General features: G+C 45.8%; 8 non-coding genes across 8 annotated transcripts; all 8 read left to right on the plus strand.

Moving 5' to 3' along the window:
* Positions 1-151: 151 nt before the first annotated feature.
* On the plus strand, positions 152-342 carry LOC130348805 (U2 spliceosomal RNA). The gene has a single exon (XR_008886287.1). It is a non-coding gene; the product is annotated as a U2 spliceosomal RNA (small nuclear RNA).
* A 2,079-nt stretch (positions 343-2,421) lies between these two features.
* Positions 2,422-2,612, plus strand: LOC130348806 (U2 spliceosomal RNA). The gene has a single exon (XR_008886288.1). It is a non-coding gene; the product is annotated as a U2 spliceosomal RNA (small nuclear RNA).
* A 2,092-nt stretch (positions 2,613-4,704) lies between these two features.
* On the plus strand, positions 4,705-4,895 carry LOC130348807 (U2 spliceosomal RNA). The gene has a single exon (XR_008886289.1). It is a non-coding gene; the product is annotated as a U2 spliceosomal RNA (small nuclear RNA).
* Positions 4,896-8,596: 3,701 nt separating this feature from the next.
* Positions 8,597-8,778, plus strand: LOC130348772 (U2 spliceosomal RNA). The gene has a single exon (XR_008886258.1). It is a non-coding gene; the product is annotated as a U2 spliceosomal RNA (small nuclear RNA).
* A 2,089-nt stretch (positions 8,779-10,867) lies between these two features.
* On the plus strand, positions 10,868-11,059 carry LOC130348770 (U2 spliceosomal RNA). Its single transcript, XR_008886256.1, has one exon. It is a non-coding gene; the product is annotated as a U2 spliceosomal RNA (small nuclear RNA).
* Positions 11,060-13,150: 2,091 nt separating this feature from the next.
* LOC130348808 (U2 spliceosomal RNA) lies at positions 13,151-13,341 on the plus strand. Its single transcript, XR_008886290.1, has one exon. It is a non-coding gene; the product is annotated as a U2 spliceosomal RNA (small nuclear RNA).
* Positions 13,342-15,429: 2,088 nt separating this feature from the next.
* LOC130348810 (U2 spliceosomal RNA) lies at positions 15,430-15,620 on the plus strand. The gene has a single exon (XR_008886292.1). It is a non-coding gene; the product is annotated as a U2 spliceosomal RNA (small nuclear RNA).
* A 2,090-nt stretch (positions 15,621-17,710) lies between these two features.
* On the plus strand, positions 17,711-17,901 carry LOC130348811 (U2 spliceosomal RNA). The gene has a single exon (XR_008886293.1). It is a non-coding gene; the product is annotated as a U2 spliceosomal RNA (small nuclear RNA).
* Positions 17,902-19,435: the final 1,534 nt, after the last annotated feature.

Genomic DNA, 19,435 nt, shown 5'->3' on the forward strand with positions numbered 1-19,435 from the left:
ATGGTATGGGTTTAGGTTCTGCTGTGTGTACTGGTGGTTGACTGCCCCCCAGCCCAGAGTGTGCATGGAAAATTGTCTGGCAGCCTCCCTGACAGCAAGCAGTGATAGTGCCCATGAAGGGGACCTTGTTGGGCCCGCCCCTTTCACGGTTATCGCTTCTCGGCCTTTTGGCTAAGATCAAGTGTAGTATCTGTTCTTATCAGTTTAATATCTGATACGTCCCCTATCTGGGGACCATATATTAAATGGATTTTTGAGAACGGGGGCCGATTTCGAAGCTTGCTTCCGTCGCCCTATGCATTGACCCGATATGGCAGTATCTTCGGGTACAGTGCACCACCCCCTTACAGGGTTAAAAAGAAAGATTCCTACTTTCATTGCTACCTGCTTGCTGGCTAGCCAGCTAGCCAGCCCTGTGGGCCTTGCTGCTGCTGCAGCCAAAAAACAAAAGGTGGTGCTGCTGCTGCTTCTGCTGCTTCTGCTTCTGCTTGTGTCTGGCCCCTGTTGGAGCGTCCAGGCACAGGACTTCTGCTGCTGCTGACTAAATGGCCTCCTTAATTGGATCATTTGAGTAGCCAGCACACCTGTGCAGGTAGGGCATGACATGATAGGCAGCTGCCTTGATAGCGGGTGGGTGCTGAATGTTCCTAATTGACAAAATAAGATTAATGCTTATGAAGAAATATAAAATCTCATCCCTTCCCCAATATCGCGCCACACCCCTACCCCTTAATTCCCTGGTTGAACGTGATGGACATATGTCTTTTTTCGACCGTACTAACTATGTAACTATGTAACATAACATGGGGGGGGGGGGGGGGTCTCCTGGCTGTTCACACAGGTGTGTCATTGCTGTACATTGACCATGCATTGCTTCTGTGGTATTGCAAAGGCAAAGACAAATGCTTCCAGCCATCCATTGCACTAATGGATTGGTCATCAGCTGGCTGTCTATGTCCCGCATCAATATAGACCAAAGTACAGAGGGTTAGGCTATGCTATTGTGCACCTACCTGATGCATCAGAAGGTGCGAGGCCCTTGCTAAATTCTGTGCACAGACTTTGAGATCTATGCTTTAGACTGTATCTAAACCTGCTCCAACATGGACTGACATTCTGGCCTACTTTCAGCCGATGCGACTTGTCTGTCGCTGAACAGTCGCTTTTTATGTATTCAGCACCTATGTATAATGTTGTAAAAATGCTCTAGAAGCTAAAGTCGCAGAAATGTCACACATATTTGGCCTGCAACTTTCTGTGCGACAAATTCAGACAGGAAAAATCAGTATAAATCCTTAGAAAATTATCCCCCAGTGTCTCCATCTGCTGGCGGTATTGAATAAGCATTGCTGCACTGATGGGGTATGCATTAGACGAAAAAAAAGAAGAAAAAGAAGAATAATACGCCCAGAAAAGAGGCGAAAAGGAGAAAAACGTAAAAAAACGTGAAAAAAAAGTAAGAGGAAGAGAAGGGAAAAAAAGGTGGAAATGGGTTTAAAAGTGATTTCGGCGGAGAAATATATATATATATATATATATATATATATATGCGCACACACACACATAGATATAAACGTATTCTCCGTTGAGATATTGCAGCCGCTGCTGTGTCCAGGCCCAGGAGCCTTAGCACTGTGCTGTGATGTCACTCAATACCACTGACATCACTAGGTGTAAACAACATCTCTCCTTTGCTGTGTATGTGACTATGGAGCTGTTTGGTGATGTCGTCTATTACGGCCTTCATAGAAGCAACAGGAGATTGTTGCATCCATCTTGAACCCTCAGAACTACAGTGCTATGATGTCACTCACTTCCACAGGCCTTGCAGAGTGTAAACAACAACAACCCAGCTTTGTTGTGTATGTAACCAAAGGGATTTGTGATGTCACCTAGAACCTTCACAGCAGCGACAGCTTTATGAGGAGCATCAGCACTGCTCTGCCTGAGCAGAACCATCACCGCCATAGGTTGTCAAATAACCCGGATTTAACCCACACAGGTAAGTCCAATGGGGTGCAGGCATGTCCTCTATGCTTACAGCTTCCCGTGGGTGTTGGTTTGATACCGTTTGGGGACAGCCAAGGAGGCATCTGCAGGCAACAAAGGTAGGTGTGTGCTTGTGTGTGTGTTTCCTATGCAGATCCTAAGCCCAGTGTCACATGCAAGTAGGAGGAGTAAGAAGGGTTCCTGGCAAATCCGGGTTATGGATTGCATTTAAAAAGGCCCCGTGGGAGTGCAATGGGCCCCTGTCTTGCTGCTTAGCAATAATGGTATGGGTTTAGGTTCTGCTGTGTGTACTGGTGGTTGACTGCCCCCCAGCCCAGAGTGTGCATGGAAAATTGTCTGGCAGCCTCCCTGACAGCAAGCAGTGATAGTGCCCATGAAGGGGACCTTGTTGGGCCCGCCCCTTTCACGGTTATCGCTTCTCGGCCTTTTGGCTAAGATCAAGTGTAGTATCTGTTCTTATCAGTTTAATATCTGATACGTCCCCTATCTGGGGACCATATATTAAATGGATTTTTGAGAACGGGGGCCGATTTCGAAGCTTGCTTCCGTCGCCCTATGCATTGACCCGATATGGCAGTATCTTCGGGTACAGTGCACCACCCCCTTACAGGGTTAAAAAGAAAGATTCCTACTTTCATTGCTACCTGCTTGCTGGCTAGCCAGCTAGCCAGCCCTGTGGGCCTTGCTGCTGCTGCAGCCAAAAAACAAAAGGTGGTGCTGCTGCTGCTTCTGCTGCTTCTGCTTCTGCTTGTGTCTGGCCCCTGTTGGAGCGTCCAGGCACAGGACTTCTGCTGCTGCTGACTAAATGGCCTCCTTAATTGGATCATTTGAGTAGCCAGCACACCTGTGCAGGTAGGGCATGACATGATAGGCAGCTGCCTTGATAGCGGGTGGGTGCTGAATGTTCCTAATTGACAAAATAAGATTAATGCTTATGAAGAAATATAAAATCTCATCCCTTCCCCAATATCGCGCCACACCCCTACCCCTTAATTCCCTGGTTGAACGTGATGGACATATGTCTTTTTTCGACCGTACTAACTATGTAACTATGTAACATAACATGGGGGGGGGGGGGGGGTCTCCTGGCTGTTCACACAGGTGTGTCATTGCTGTACATTGACCATGCATTGCTTCTGTGGTATTGCAAAGGCAAAGACAAATGCTTCCAGCCATCCATTGCACTAATGGATTGGTCATCAGCTGGCTGTCTATGTCCCGCATCAATATAGACCAAAGTACAGAGGGTTAGGCTATGCTATTGTGCACCTACCTGATGCATCAGAAGGTGCGAGGCCCTTGCTAAATTCTGTGCACAGACTTTGAGATCTATGCTTTAGACTGTATCTAAACCTGCTCCAACATGGACTGACATTCTGGCCTACTTTCAGCCGATGCGACTTGTCTGTCGCTGAACAGTCGCTTTTTATGTATTCAGCACCTATGTATAATGTTGTAAAAATGCTCTAGAAGCTAAAGTCGCAGAAATGTCACACATATTTGGCCTGCAACTTTCTGTGCGACAAATTCAGACAGGAAAAATCAGTATAAATCCTTAGAAAATTATCCCCCAGTGTCTCCATCTGCTGGCGGTATTGAATAAGCATTGCTGCACTGATGGGGTATGCATTAGACGAAAAAAAAGAAGAAAAAGAAGAATAATACGCCCAGAAAAGAGGCGAAAAGGAGAAAAACGTAAAAAAACGTGAAAAAAAAGTAAGAGGAAGAGAAGGGAAAAAAAGGTGGAAATGGGTTTAAAAGTGATTTCGGCGGAGAATATATATATATATATATATATATATATATATATATATATATATATGCGCACACACACACATAGATATAAACGTATTCTCCGTTGAGATATTGCAGCCGCTGCTGTGTCCAGGCCCAGGAGCCTTAGCACTGTGCTGTGATGTCACTCAATACCACTGACATCACTAGGTGTAAACAACATCTCTCCTTTGCTGTGTATGTGACTATGGAGCTGTTTGGTGATGTCGTCTATTACGGCCTTCATAGAAGCAACAGGAGATTGTTGCATCCATCTTGAACCCTCAGAACTACAGTGCTATGATGTCACTCACTTCCACAGGCCTTGCAGAGTGTAAACAACAACAACCCAGCTTTGTTGTGTATGTAACCAAAGGGATTTGTGATGTCACCTAGAACCTTCACAGCAGCGACAGCTTTATGAGGAGCATCAGCACTGCTCTGCCTGAGCAGAACCATCACCGCCATAGGTTGTCAAATAACCCGGATTTAACCCACACAGGTAAGTCCAATGGGGTGCAGGCATGTCCTCTATGCTTACAGCTTCCCGTGGGTGTTGGTTTGATACCGTTTGGGGACAGCCAAGGAGGCATCTGCAGGCAACAAAGGTAGGTGTGTGCTTGTGTGTGTGTTTCCTATGCAGATCCTAAGCCCAGTGTCACATGCAAGTAGGAGGAGTAAGAAGGGTTCCTGGCAAATCCGGGTTATGGATTGCATTTAAAAAGGCCCCGTGGGAGTGCAATGGGCCCCTGTCTTGCTGCTTAGCAATAATGGTATGGGTTTAGGTTCTGCTGTGTGTACTGGTGGTTGACTGCCCCCCAGCCCAGAGTGTGCATGGAAAATTGTCTGGCAGCCTCCCTGACAGCAAGCAGTGATAGTGCCCATGAAGGGGACCTTGTTGGGCCCGCCCCTTTCACGGTTATCGCTTCTCGGCCTTTTGGCTAAGATCAAGTGTAGTATCTGTTCTTATCAGTTTAATATCTGATACGTCCCCTATCTGGGGACCATATATTAAATGGATTTTTGAGAACGGGGGCCGATTTCGAAGCTTGCTTCCGTCGCCCTATGCATTGACCCGATATGGCAGTATCTTCGGGTACAGTGCACCACCCCCTTACAGGGTTAAAAAGAAAGATTCCTACTTTCATTGCTACCTGCTTGCTGGCTAGCCAGCTAGCCAGCCCTGTGGGCCTTGCTGCTGCTGCAGCCAAAAAACAAAAGGTGGTGCTGCTGCTGCTTCTGCTGCTTCTGCTTCTGCTTGTGTCTGGCCCCTGTTGGAGCGTCCAGGCACAGGACTTCTGCTGCTGCTGACTAAATGGCCTCCTTAATTGGATCATTTGAGTAGCCAGCACACCTGTGCAGGTAGGGCATGACATGATAGGCAGCTGCCTTGATAGCGGGTGGGTGCTGAATGTTCCTAATTGACAAAATAAGATTAATGCTTATGAAGAAATATAAAATCTCATCCCTTCCCCAATATCGCGCCACACCCCTACCCCTTAATTCCCTGGTTGAACGTGATGGACATATGTCTTTTTTCGACCGTACTAACTATGTAACTATGTAACATAACATGGGGGGGGGGGGGGGTCTCCTGGCTGTTCACACAGGTGTGTCATTGCTGTACATTGACCATGCATTGCTTCTGTGGTATTGCAAAGGCAAAGACAAATGCTTCCAGCCATCCATTGCACTAATGGATTGGTCATCAGCTGGCTGTCTATGTCCCGCATCAATATAGACCAAAGTACAGAGGGTTAGGCTATGCTATTGTGCACCTACCTGATGCATCAGAAGGTGCGAGGCCCTTGCTAAATTCTGTGCACAGACTTTGAGATCTATGCTTTAGACTGTATCTAAACCTGCTCCAACATGGACTGACATTCTGGCCTACTTTCAGCCGATGCGACTTGTCTGTCGCTGAACAGTCGCTTTTTATGTATTCAGCACCTATGTATAATGTTGTAAAAATGCTCTAGAAGCTAAAGTCGCAGAAATGTCACACATATTTGGCCTGCAACTTTCTGTGCGACAAATTCAGACAGGAAAAATCAGTATAAATCCTTAGAAAATTATCCCCCAGTGTCTCCATCTGCTGGCGGTATTGAATAAGCATTGCTGCACTGATGGGGTATGCATTAGACGAAAAAAAAGAAGAAAAAGAAGAATAATACGCCCAGAAAAGAGGCGAAAAGGAGAAAAACGTAAAAAAACGTGAAAAAAAAGTAAGAGGAAGAGAAGGGAAAAAAAGGTGGAAATGGGTTTAAAAGTGATTTCGGCGGAGAAATATATATATATATATATATATATATATATATATATATATATATATGCGCACACACACACATAGATATAAACGTATTCTCCGTTGAGATATTGCAGCCGCTGCTGTGTCCAGGCCCAGGAGCCTTAGCACTGTGCTGTGATGTCACTCAATACCACTGACATCACTAGGTGTAAACAACATCTCTCCTTTGCTGTGTATGTGACTATGGAGCTGTTTGATGTCGTCTATTACGGCCTTCATAGAAGCAACAGGAGATTGTTGCATCCATCTTGAACCCTCAGAACTACAGTGCTATGATGTCACTCACTTCCACAGGCCTTGCAGAGTGTAAACAACAACAACCCAGCTTTGTTGTGTATGTAACCAAAGGGATTTGTGATGTCACCTAGAACCTTCACAGCAGCGACAGCTTTATGAGGAGCATCAGCACTGCTCTGCCTGAGCAGAACCATCACCGCCATAGGTTGTCAAATAACCCGGATTTAACCCACACAGGTAAGTCCAATGGGGTGCAGGCATGTCCTCTATGCTTACAGCTTCCCGTGGGTGTTGGTTTGATACCGTTTGGGGACAGCCAAGGAGGCATCTGCAGGCAACAAAGGTAGGTGTGTGCTTGTGTGTGTGTTTCCTATGCAGATCCTAAGCCCAGTGTCACATGCAAGTAGGAGGAGTAAGAAGGGTTCCTGGCAAATCCGGGTTATGGATTGCATTTAAAAAGGCCCCGTGGGAGTGCAATGGGCCCCTGTCTTGCTGCTTAGCAATAATGGTATGGGTTTAGGTTCTGCTGTGTGTACTGGTGGTTGACTGCCCCCCAGCCCAGAGTGTGCATGGAAAATTGTCTGGCAGCCTCCCTGACAGCAAGCAGTGATAGTGCCCATGAAGGGGACCTTGTTGGGCCCGCCCCTTTCACGGTTATCGCTTCTCGGCCTTTTGGCTAAGATCAAGTGTAGTTTCGGCTCACTTGGTCTGGCCAGAGGGTGTCTGGGGTACCCGGCTCCTTGGCCTTGGGGGATCGTCCTTCCTAACGGAGGGACTTCACCCCCTTGCTGCAATTGGGGAGCCGGCCTAGTCCCCGGACAACGGGGAGCGATCCCCTTTCACTGCCCACATTCTGTGGGGGAGTGTCTTTTGTTCCTGTTGGACGTGATTTTCTACAAGATGGCAGAAGAACCGGAGATGCCTGGAACCAGAGAAGAGGAGATGCCCTTTTTCGGGAGGATTAAAAATGGCGTTCGCATCCTGCTGAAGGACTCTGCTAAGAGAGGAAGAGGACTTTCTTTTGTAGTGGAGGACATGCTGTTTGGACTTCTGCACGTATCCAAGGTACAGATTCTGTCTATGCTGGAATTCCCCAAGAGGGGGTGTTATGACATAATCTTTGTCTCTGATGAAGATTGTGATTCATTTTGTAAGAAAGTGGATGCCTCTAAGACTCATGTAATCTGGGAAGGCGTGGAAGTTATTCCCCATTTTCCAGGGAAAGAAAAAATATTGACTGTAAGAATGTATAGTCCATATATCCCTGAGGAGGACATAGTTGTTTTTTTGGACCAGTTTTGTGAAGAGATTGTGCCTTTGGGTAAAGTATTTAACCAGTATGGGGTTTGGACAACAAAATGGAAGTTTAAAGTAAAATTTAGGGAGGAGGCGGGAGGGGGAACAGTGTTTCCTCCTTCCCGTTTCAAGATAGGTTCCATAAATGGGGACCTGTTTTTTGCTGGAATGCAGAATTTCTGCCGTAAGTGCAGACAATATGGACACCTGAAAGATGAATGTACGTATCTATGGTGTTATAAATGCCAGAAGGAAGGACATGGAACAGAGTCGTGTACCCAGAGGGGTAAATGTAATTTGTGTAACCAAAGTGGACATTTGTACGCAAATTGTCCAAAGAAGAAAAAGAAGAGAGAAGATGTGGGTTTGCTGCAAGATGAACCAGAAATTAATAAGAAGACTGGGCATTACTCTAAAAACTGCCCAGAAAAATCTGTGGCTATGGAGTTTGAAAGTGAAGTAAAGTTGAAGAGGAAGAAAAAAGAAGAAGAAAGTGGGAGTGAGGCTTCTGAAGGGGAGCCAACAGAGGAATTGAAGAAAAGATTTCTTGGTGAATATTTTGTTGGTTTTTTGGGCGAGGTGCTGGACCAAGCCCCAAAGGAAGAAAGAGAAGTATTTGTGCAAGATTTACTAAAATTTAAAATAAAAGTGAACACTCGACTTGAAACTGCGAGGGAAAAAGTATTGCAGTCCTTAAAGCCTGATGTGGGACGCTTCATGGCGACCTACCAAGTGTCGCCATGGTTGGCAGTTCCAGTTAAAAAAGCTTTGAAGAGTGGAGCTCTTCAATTCGGATTAATTGATTATTTGGGAGTTTTTGCTTGGAGAAAGGGTTTGATTTTGGAATAAGGTTTATTTGAGTTTTTGTTGTTAGTTATGTTGTTTTAATTTGTTTTATTTTGGAAATAAATAAAAAAGTTACCTGATGATGAGCACAAAAATCTAGTTCACATAAGATCTTAGAACTATGATTTAGTTCTGAGGGAAACTTAAAAAAAAAATCTGTTCTTATCAGTTTAATATCTGATACGTCCCCTATCTGGGGACCATATATTAAATGGATTTTTGAGAACGGGGGCCGATTTCGAAGCTTGCTTCCGTCGCCCTATGCATTGACCCGATATGGCAGTATCTTCGGGTACAGTGCACCACCCCCTTACAGGGTTAAAAAGAAAGATTCCTACTTTCATTGCTACCTGCTTGCTGGCTAGCCAGCTAGCCAGCCCTGTGGGCCTTGCTGCTGCTGCAGCCAAAAAACAAAAGGTGGTGCTGCTGCTGCTTCTGCTGCTTCTGCTTCTGCTTGTGTCTGGCCCCTGTTGGAGCGTCCAGGCACAGGACTTCTGCTGCTGCTGACTAAATGGCCTCCTTAATTGGATCATTTGAGTAGCCAGCACACCTGTGCAGGTAGGGCATGACATGATAGGCAGCTGCCTTGATAGCGGGTGGGTGCTGAATGTTCCTAATTGACAAAATAAGATTAATGCTTATGAAGAAATATAAAATCTCATCCCTTCCCCAATATCGCGCCACACCCCTACCCCTTAATTCCCTGGTTGAACGTGATGGACATATGTCTTTTTTCGACCGTACTAACTATGTAACTATGTAACATAACATGGGGGGGGGGGTCTCCTGGCTGTTCACACAGGTGTGTCATTGCTGTACATTGACCATGCATTGCTTCTGTGGTATTGCAAAGGCAAAGACAAATGCTTCCAGCCAATCCATTGCACTAATGGATTGGTCATCAGCTGGCTGTCTATGTCCCGCATCAATATAGACCAAAGTACAGAGGGTTAGGCTATGCTATTGTGCACCTACCTGATGCATCAGAAGGTGCGAGGCCCTTGCTAAATTCTGTGCACAGACTTTGAGATCTATGCTTTAGACTGTATCTAAACCTGCTCCAACATGGACTGACATTCTGGCCTACTTTCAGCCGATGCGACTTGTCTGTCGCTGAACAGTCGCTTTTTATGTATTCAGCACCTATGTATAATGTTGTAAAAATGCTCTAGAAGCTAAAGTCGCAGAAATGTCACACATATTTGGCCTGCAACTTTCTGTGCGACAAATTCAGACAGGAAAAATCAGTATAAATCCTTAGAAAATTATCCCCCAGTGTCTCCATCTGCTGGCGGTATTGAATAAGCATTGCTGCACTGATGGGGTATGCATTAGACGAAAAAAAAGAAGAAAAAGAAGAATAATACGCCCAGAAAAGAGGCGAAAAGGAGAAAAACGTAAAAAAACGTGAAAAAAAAGTAAGAGGAAGAGAAGGGAAAAAAAGGTGGAAATGGGTTTAAAAGTGATTTCGGCGGAGAAATATATATATATATATATATATATATATATATATATATATATATGCGCACACACACACATAGATATAAACGTATTCTCCGTTGAGATATTGCAGCCGCTGCTGTGTCCAGGCCCAGGAGCCTTAGCACTGTGCTGTGATGTCACTCAATACCACTGACATCACTAGGTGTAAACAACATCTCTCCTTTGCTGTGTATGTGACTATGGAGCTGTTTGGTGATGTCGTCTATTACGGCCTTCATAGAAGCAACAGGAGATTGTTGCATCCATCTTGAACCCTCAGAACTACAGTGCTATGATGTCACTCACTTCCACAGGCCTTGCAGAGTGTAAACAACAACAACCCAGCTTTGTTGTGTATGTAACCAAAGGGATTTGTGATGTCACCTAGAACCTTCACAGCAGCGACAGCTTTATGAGGAGCATCAGCACTGCTCTGCCTGAGCAGAACCATCACCGCCATAGGTTGTCAAATAACCCGGATTTAACCCACACAGGTAAGTCCAAGTGGGGTGCAGGCATGTCCTCTATGCTTACAGCTTCCCGTGGGTGTTGGTTTGATACCGTTTGGGGACAGCCAAGGAGGCATCTGCAGGCAACAAAGGTAGGTGTGTGCTTGTGTGTGTGTTTCCTATGCAGATCCTAAGCCCAGTGTCACATGCAAGTAGGAGGAGTAAGAAGGGTTCCTGGCAAATCCGGGTTATGGATTGCATTTAAAAAGGCCCCGTGGGAGTGCAATGGGCCCCTGTCTTGCTGCTTAGCAATAATGGTATGGGTTTAGGTTCTGCTGTGTGTACTGGTGGTTGACTGCCCCCCAGCCCAGAGTGTGCATGGAAAATTGTCTGGCAGCCTCCCTGACAGCAAGCAGTGATAGTGCCCATGAAGGGGGACCTTGTTGGGCCCGCCCCTTTCACGGTTATCGCTTCTCGGCCTTTTGGCTAAGATCAAGTGTAGTATCTGTTCTTATCAGTTTAATATCTGATACGTCCCCTATCTGGGGACCATATATTAAATGGATTTTTGAGAACGGGGGGCCGATTTCGAAGCTTGCTTCCGTCGCCCTATGCATTGACCCGATATGGCAGTATCTTCGGGTACAGTGCACCACCCCCTTACAGGGTTTAAAAAGAAAGATTCCTACTTTCATTGCTACCTGCTTGCTGGCTAGCCAGCTAGCCAGCCCTGTGGGCCTTGCTGCTGCTGCAGCCAAAAAACAAAAGGTGGTGCTGCTGCTGCTTCTGCTGCTTCTGCTTCTGCTTGTGTCTGGCCCCTGTTGGAGCGTCCAGGCACAGGACTTCTGCTGCTGCTGACTAAATGGCCTCCTTAATTGGATCATTTGAGTAGCCAGCACACCTGTGCAGGTAGGGCATGACATGATAGGCAGCTGCCTTGATAGCGGGTGGGTGCTGAAATGTTCCTAATTGACAAAATAAGATTAATGCTTATGAAGAAATATAAAATCTCATCCCTTCCCCAATATCGCGCCACACCCCTACCCCTTAATTCCCTGGTTGAACGTGATGGACATATGTCTTTTTTCGACCGTACTAACTATGTAACTATGTAACATAACATGGGGGGGGGGGGGTCTCCTGGCTGTTCACACAGGTGTGTCATTGCTGTACATTGACCATGCATTGCTTCTGTGGTATTGCAAAGGCAAAGACAAATGCTTCCAGCCATCCATTGCACTAATGGATTGGTCATCAGCTGGCTGTCTATGTCCCGCATCAATATAGACCAAAGTACAGAGGGTTAGGCTATGCTATTGTGCACCTACCTGATGCATCAGAAGGTGCGAGGCCCTTGCTAAATTCTGTGCACAGACTTTGAGATCTATGCTTTAGACTGTATCTAAACCTGCTCCAACATGGACTGACATTCTGGCCTACTTTCAGCCGATGCGACTTGTCTGTCGCTGAACAGTCGCTTTTTATGTATTCAGCACCTATGTATAATGTTGTAAAAATGCTCTAGAAGCTAAAGTCGCAGAAATGTCACACATATTTGGCCTGCAACTTTCTGTGCGACAAATTCAGACAGGAAAAATCAGTATAAATCCTTAGAAAATTATCCCCCAGTGTCTCCATCTGCTGGCGGGTATTGAATAAGCATTGCTGCACTGATGGGGTATGCATTAGACGAAAAAAAAGAAGAAAAAGAAGAATAATACGCCCAGAAAAGAGGCGAAAAGGAGAAAAACGTAAAAAAACGTGAAAAAAAAGTAAGAGGAAGAGAAGGGAAAAAAAGGTGGAAATGGGTTTAAAAGTGATTTCGGCGGAGAAAATATATATATATATATATATATATATATATATATATATATATGCGCACACACACACATAGATATAAACGTATTCTCCGTTGAGATATTGCAGCCGCTGCTGTGTCCAGGCCCAGGAGCCTTAGCACTGTGCTGTGATGTCACTCAATACCACTGACATCACTAGGTGTAAACAACATCTCTCCTTTGCTGTGTATGTGACTATGGAGCTGTTTGGTGATGTCGTCTATTACGGCCTTCATAGAAGCAACAGGAGATTGTTGCATCCATCTTGAACCCTCAGAACTACAGTGCTATGATGTCACTCACTTCCACAGGCCTTGCAGAGTGTAAACAACAACAACCCAGCTTTGTTGTGTATGTAACCAAAGGGATTTGTGATGTCACCTAGAACCTTCACAGCAGCGACAGCTTTATGAGGAGCATCAGCACTGCTCTGCCTGAGCAGAACCATCACCGCCATAGGTTGTCAAATAACCCGGATTTAACCCACACAGGTAAGTCCAATGGGGTGCAGGCATGTCCTCTATGCTTACAGCTTCCCGTGGGTGTTGGTTTGATACCGTTTGGGGACAGCCAAGGAGGCATCTGCAGGCAACAAAGGTAGGTGTGTGCTTGTGTGTGTGTTTCCTATGCAGATCCTAAGCCCAGTGTCACATGCAAGTAGGAGGAGTAAGAAGGGTTCCTGGCAAATCCGGGTTATGGATTGCATTTAAAAAGGGCCCCGTGGGAGTGCAATGGGCCCCTGTCTTGCTGCTTAGCAATAATGGTATGGGTTTAGGTTCTGCTGTGTGTACTGGTGGTTGACTGCCCCCCAGCCCAGAGTGTGCATGGAAAATTGTCTGGCAGCCTCCCTGACAGCAAGCAGTGATAGTGCCCATGAAGGGGACCTTGTTGGGCCCGCCCCTTTCACGGTTATCGCTTCTCGGCCTTTTGGCTAAGATCAAGTGTAGTATCTGTTCTTATCAGTTTAATATCTGATACGTCCCCTATCTGGGGACCATATATTAAATGGATTTTTGAGAACGGGGGCCGATTTCGAAGCTTGCTTCCGTCGCCCTATGCATTGACCCGATATGGCAGTATCTTCGGGTACAGTGCACCACCCCCTTACAGGGTTAAAAAGAAAGATTCCTACTTTCATTGCTACCTGCTTGCTGGCTAGCCAGCTAGCCAGCCCTGTGGGCCTTGCTGCTGCTGCAGCCAAAAAACAAAAGGTGGTGCTGCTGCTGCTTCTGCTGCTTCTGCTTCTGCTTGTGTCTGGCCCCTGTTGGAGCGTCCAGGCACAGGACTTCTGCTGCTGCTGACTAAATGGCCTCCTTAATTGGATCATTTGAGTAGCCAGCACACCTGTGCAGGGTAGGGCATGACATGATAGGCAGCTGCCTTGATAGCGGGTGGGTGCTGAATGTTCCTAATTGACAAAATAAGATTAATGCTTATGAAGAAATATAAAATCTCATCCCTTCCCCAATATCGCGCCACACCCCTACCCCTTAATTCCCTGGTTGAACGTGATGGACATATGTCTTTTTTCGACCGTACTAACTATGTAACTATGTAACATAACATGGGGGGGGGGGGTCTCCTGGCTGTTCACACAGGTGTGTCATTGCTGTACATTGACCATGCATTGCTTCTGTGGTATTTGCAAAGGCAAAGACAAATGCTTCCAGCCATCCATTGCACTAATGGATTGGTCATCAGCTGGCTGTCTATGTCCCGCATCAATATAGACCAAAGTACAGAGGGGTTAGGCTATGCTATTGTGCACCTACCTGATGCATCAGAAGGTGCGAGGCCCTTGCTAAATTCTGTGCACAGACTTTGAGATCTATGCTTTAGACTGTATCTAAACCTGCTCCAACATGGACTGACATTCTGGCCTACTTTCAGCCGATGCGACTTGTCTGTCGCTGAACAGTCGCTTTTTATGTATTCAGCACCTATGTATAATGTTGTAAAAATGCAAGCTAAAGTCGCAGAAATGTCACACATATTTGGCCTGCAACTTTCTGTGCGACAAATTCAGACAGGAAAAATCAGTATAAATCCTTAGAAAATTATCCCCCAGTGTCTCCATCTGCTGGCGGTATTGAATAAGCATTGCTGCACTGATGGGGTATGCATTAGACGAAAAAAAAGAAGAAAAAGAAGAATAATACGCCCAGAAAAGAGGCGAAAAGGAGAAAAACGTAAAAAAACGTGAAAAAAAAGTAAGAGGAAGAGAAGGGAAAAAAAGGTGGAAAAAATGGGTTTAAAAGTGATTTCGGCGGAGAAATATATATATATATATATATATATATATATATATATATATATATGCGCACACACACACATAGATATAAACGTATTCTCCGTTGAGATATTGCAGCCGCTGCTGTGTCCAGGCCCAGGAGCCTTAGCACTGTGCTGTGATGTCACTCAATACCACTGACATCACTAGGTGTAAACAACATCTCTCCTTTGCTGTGTATGTGACTATGGAGCTGTTTGGTGATGTCGTCTATTACGGCCTTCATAGAAGCAACAGGAGATTGTTGCATCCATCTTGAACCCTCAGAACTACAGTGCTATGATGTCACTCACTTCCACAGGCCTTGCAGAGTGTAAACAACAACAACCCAGCTTTGTTGTGTATGTAACCAAAGGGATTTGTGATGTCACCTAGAACCTTCACAGCAGCGACAGCTTTATGAGGAGCATCAGCACTGCTCTGCCTGAGCAGAACCATCACCGCCATAGGTTGTCAAATAACCCGGATTTAACCCACACAGGTAAGTCCAATGGGGTGCAGGCATGTCCTCTATGCTTACAGCTTCCCGTGGGTGTTGGTTTGATACCGTTTGGGGACAGCCAAGGAGGCATCTGCAGGCAACAAAGGTAGGTGTGTGCTTGTGTGTGTGTTTCCTATGCAGATCCTAAGCCCAGTGTCACATGCAAGTAGGAGGAGTAAGAAGGGTTCCTGGCAAATCCGGGTTATGGATTGCATTTAAAAAGGCCCCGTGGGAGTGCAATGGGCCCCTGTCTTGCTGCTTAGCAATAATGGTATGGGTTTAGGTTCTGCTGTGTGTACTGGTGGTTGACTGCCCCCCAGCCCAGAGTGTGCATGGAAAATTGTCTGGCAGCCTCCCTGACAGCAAGCAGTGATAGTGCCCATGAAGGGGACCTTGTTGGGCCCGCCCCTTTCACGGTTATCGCTTCTCGGCCTTTTGGCTAAGATCAAGTGTAGTATCTGTTCTTATCAGTTTAATATCTGATACGTCCCCTATCTGGGGACCATATATTAAATGGATTTTTGAGAACGGGGGCCGATTTCGAAGCTTGCTTCCGTCGCCCTATGCATTGACCCGATATGGCAGTATCTTCGGGTACAGTGCACCACCCCCTTACAGGGTTAAAAAGAAAGATTCCTACTTTCATTGCTACCTGCTTGCTGGCTAGCCAGCTAGCCAGCCCTGTGGGCCTTGCTGCTGCTGCAGCCAAAAAACAAAAGGTGGTGCTGCTGCTGCTTCTGCTGCTTCTGCTTCTGCTTGTGTCTGGCCCCTGTTGGAGCGTCCAGGCACAGGACTTCTGCTGCTGCTGACTAAATGGCCTCCTTAATTGGATCATTTGAGTAGCCAGCACACCTGTGCAGGTAGGGCATGACATGATAGGCAGCTGCCTTGATAGCGGGTGGGTGCTGAATGTTCCTAATTGACAAAATAAGATTAATGCTTATGAAGAAATATAAAATCTCATCCCTTCCCCAATATCGCGCCACACCCCTACCCCTTAATTCCCTGGTTGAACGTGATGGACATATGTCTTTTTTCGACCGTACTAACTATGTAACTATGTAACATAACATGGGGGGGGGGGGGGGTCTCCTGGCTGTTCACACAGGTGTGTCATTGCTGTACATTGACCATGCATTGCTTCTGTGGTATTGCAAAGGCAAAGACAAATGCTTCCAGCCATCCATTGCACTAATGGATTGGTCATCAGCTGGCTGTCTATGTCCCGCATCAATATAGACCAAAGTACAGAGGGTTAGGCTATGCTATTGTGCACCTACCTGATGCATCAGAAGGTGCGAGGCCCTTGCTAAATTCTGTGCACAGACTTTGAGATCTATGCTTTAGACTGTATCTAAACCTGCTCCAACATGGACTGACATTCTGGCCTACTTTCAGCCGATGCGACTTGTCTGTCGCTGAACAGTCGCTTTTTATGTATTCAGCACCTATGTATAATGTTGTAAAAATGCTCTAGAAGCTAAAGTCGCAGAAATGTCACACATATTTGGCCTGCAACTTTCTGTGCGACAAATTCAGACAGGAAAAATCAGTATAAATCCTTAGAAAATTATCCCCCAGTGTCTCCATCTGCTGGCGGTATTGAATAAGCATTGCTGCACTGATGGGGTATGCATTAGACGAAAAAAAAGAAGAAAAAGAAGAATAATACGCCCAGAAAAGAGGCGAAAAGGAGAAAAACGTAAAAAAACGTGAAAAAAAAGTAAGAGGAAGAGAAGGGAAAAAAAGGTGGAAATGGGTTTAAAAGTGATTTCGGCGGAGAAATATATATATATATATATATATATATATATATATATATATATATGCGCACACACACACATAGATATAAACGTATTCTCCGTTGAGATATTGCAGCCGCTGCTGTGTCCAGGCCCAGGAGCCTTAGCACTGTGCTGTGATGTCACTCAATACCACTGACATCACTAGGTGTAAACAACATCTCTCCTTTGCTGTGTATGTGACTATGGAGCTGTTTGGTGATGTCGTCTATTACGGCCTTCATAGAAGCAACAGGAGATTGTTGCATCCATCTTGAACCCTCAGAACTACAGTGCTATGATGTCACTCACTTCCACAGGCCTTGCAGAGTGTAAACAACAACAACCCAGCTTTGTTGTGTATGTAACCAAAGGGATTTGTGATGTCACCTAGAACCTTCACAGCAGCGACAGCTTTATGAGGAGCATCAGCACTGCTCTGCCTGAGCAGAACCATCACCGCCATAGGTTGTCAAATAACCCGGATTTAACCCACACAGGTAAGTCCAATGGGGTGCAGGCATGTCCTCTATGCTTACAGCTTCCCGTGGGTGTTGGTTTGATACCGTTTGGGGACAGCCAAGGAGGCATCTGCAGGCAACAAAGGTAGGTGTGTGCTTGTGTGTGTGTTTCCTATGCAGATCCTAAGCCCAGTGTCACATGCAAGTAGGAGGAGTAAGAAGGGTTCCTGGCAAATCCGGGTTATGGATTGCATTTAAAAAGGCCCCGTGGGAGTGCAATGGGCCCCTGTCTTGCTGCTTAGCAATAATGGTATGGGTTTAGGTTCTGCTGTGTGTACTGGTGGTTGACTGCCCCCCAGCCCAGAGTGTGCATGGAAAATTGTCTGGCAGCCTCCCTGACAGCAAGCAGTGATAGTGCCCATGAAGGGGACCTTGTTGGGCCCGCCCCTTTCACGGTTATCGCTTCTCGGCCTTTTGGCTAAGATCAAGTGTAGTATCTGTTCTTATCAGTTTAATATCTGATACGTCCCCTATCTGGGGACCATATATTAAATGGATTTTTGAGAACGGGGGCCGATTTCGAAGCTTGCTTCCGTCGCCCTATGCATTGACCCGATATGGCAGTATCTTCGGGTACAGTGCACCACCCCCTTACAGGGTTAAAAAGAAAGATTCCTACTTTCATTGCTACCTGCTTGCTGGCTAGCCAGCTAGCCAGCCCTGTGGGCCTTGCTGCTGCTGCAGCCAAAAAACAAAAGGTGGTGCTGCTGCTGCTTCTGCTGCTTCTGCTTCTGCTTGTGTCTGGCCCCTGTTGGAGCGTCCAGGCACAGGACTTCTGCTGCTGCTGACTAAATGGCCTCCTTAATTGGATCATTTGAGTAGCCAGCACACCTGTGCAGGTAGGGCATGACATGATAGGCAGCTGCCTTGATAGCGGGTGGGTGCTGAATGTTCCTAATTGACAAAATAAGATTAATGCTTATGAAGAAATATAAAATCTCATCCCTTCCCCAATATCGCGCCACACCCCTACCCCTTAATTCCCTGGTTGAACGTGATGGACATATGTCTTTTTTCGACCGTACTAACTATGTAACTATGTAACATAACATGGGGGGGGGGGGGGTCTCCTGGCTGTTCACACAGGTGTGTCATTGCTGTACATTGACCATGCATTGCTTCTGTGGTATTGCAAAGGCAAAGACAAATGCTTCCAGCCATCCATTGCACTAATGGATTGGTCATCAGCTGGCTGTCTATGTCCCGCATCAATATAGACCAAAGTACAGAGGGTTAGGCTATGCTATTGTGCACCTACCTGATGCATCAGAAGGTGCGAGGCCCTTGCTAAATTCTGTGCACAGACTTTGAGATCTATGCTTTAGACTGTATCTAAACCTGCTCCAACATGGACTGACATTCTGGCCTACTTTCAGCCGATGCGACTTGTCTGTCGCTGAACAGTCGCTTTTTATGTATTCAGCACCTATGTATAATGTTGTAAAAATGCTCTAGAAGCTAAAGTCGCAGAAATGTCACACATATTTGGCCTGCAACTTTCTGTGCGACAAATTCAGACAGGAAAAATCAGTATAAATCCTTAGAAAATTATCCCCCAGTGTCTCCATCTGCTGGCGGTATTGAATAAGCATTGCTGCACTGATGGGGTATGCATTAGACGAAAAAAAAGAAGAAAAAGAAGAATAATACGCCCAGAAAAGAGGCGAAAAGGAGAAAAACGTAAAAAAACGTGAAAAAAAAGTAAGAGGAAGAGAAGGGAAAAAAAGGTGGAAATGGGTTTAAAAGTGATTTCGGCGGAGAAATATATATATATATATATATATATATATGCGCACACACACACATAGATATAAACGTATTCTCCGTTGAGATATTGCAGCCGCTGCTGTGTCCAGGCCCAGGAGCCTTAGCACTGTGCTGTGATGTCACTCAATACCACTGACATCACTAGGTGTAAACAACATCTCTCCTTTGCTGTGTATGTGACTATGGAGCTGTTTGGTGATGTCGTCTATTACGGCCTTCATAGAAGCAACAGGAGATTGTTGCATCCATCTTGAACCCTCAGAACTACAGTGCTATGATGTCACTCACTTCCACAGGCCTTGCAGAGTGTAAACAACAACAACCCAGCTTTGTTGTGTATGTAACCAAAGGGATTT

The sequence above is a fragment of the Hyla sarda genome, unplaced genomic scaffold, assembly GCF_029499605.1.
Source record: "Hyla sarda isolate aHylSar1 unplaced genomic scaffold, aHylSar1.hap1 scaffold_887, whole genome shotgun sequence".
In the NCBI taxonomy this organism is placed as follows: domain Eukaryota; kingdom Metazoa; phylum Chordata; class Amphibia; order Anura; family Hylidae; genus Hyla; species Hyla sarda.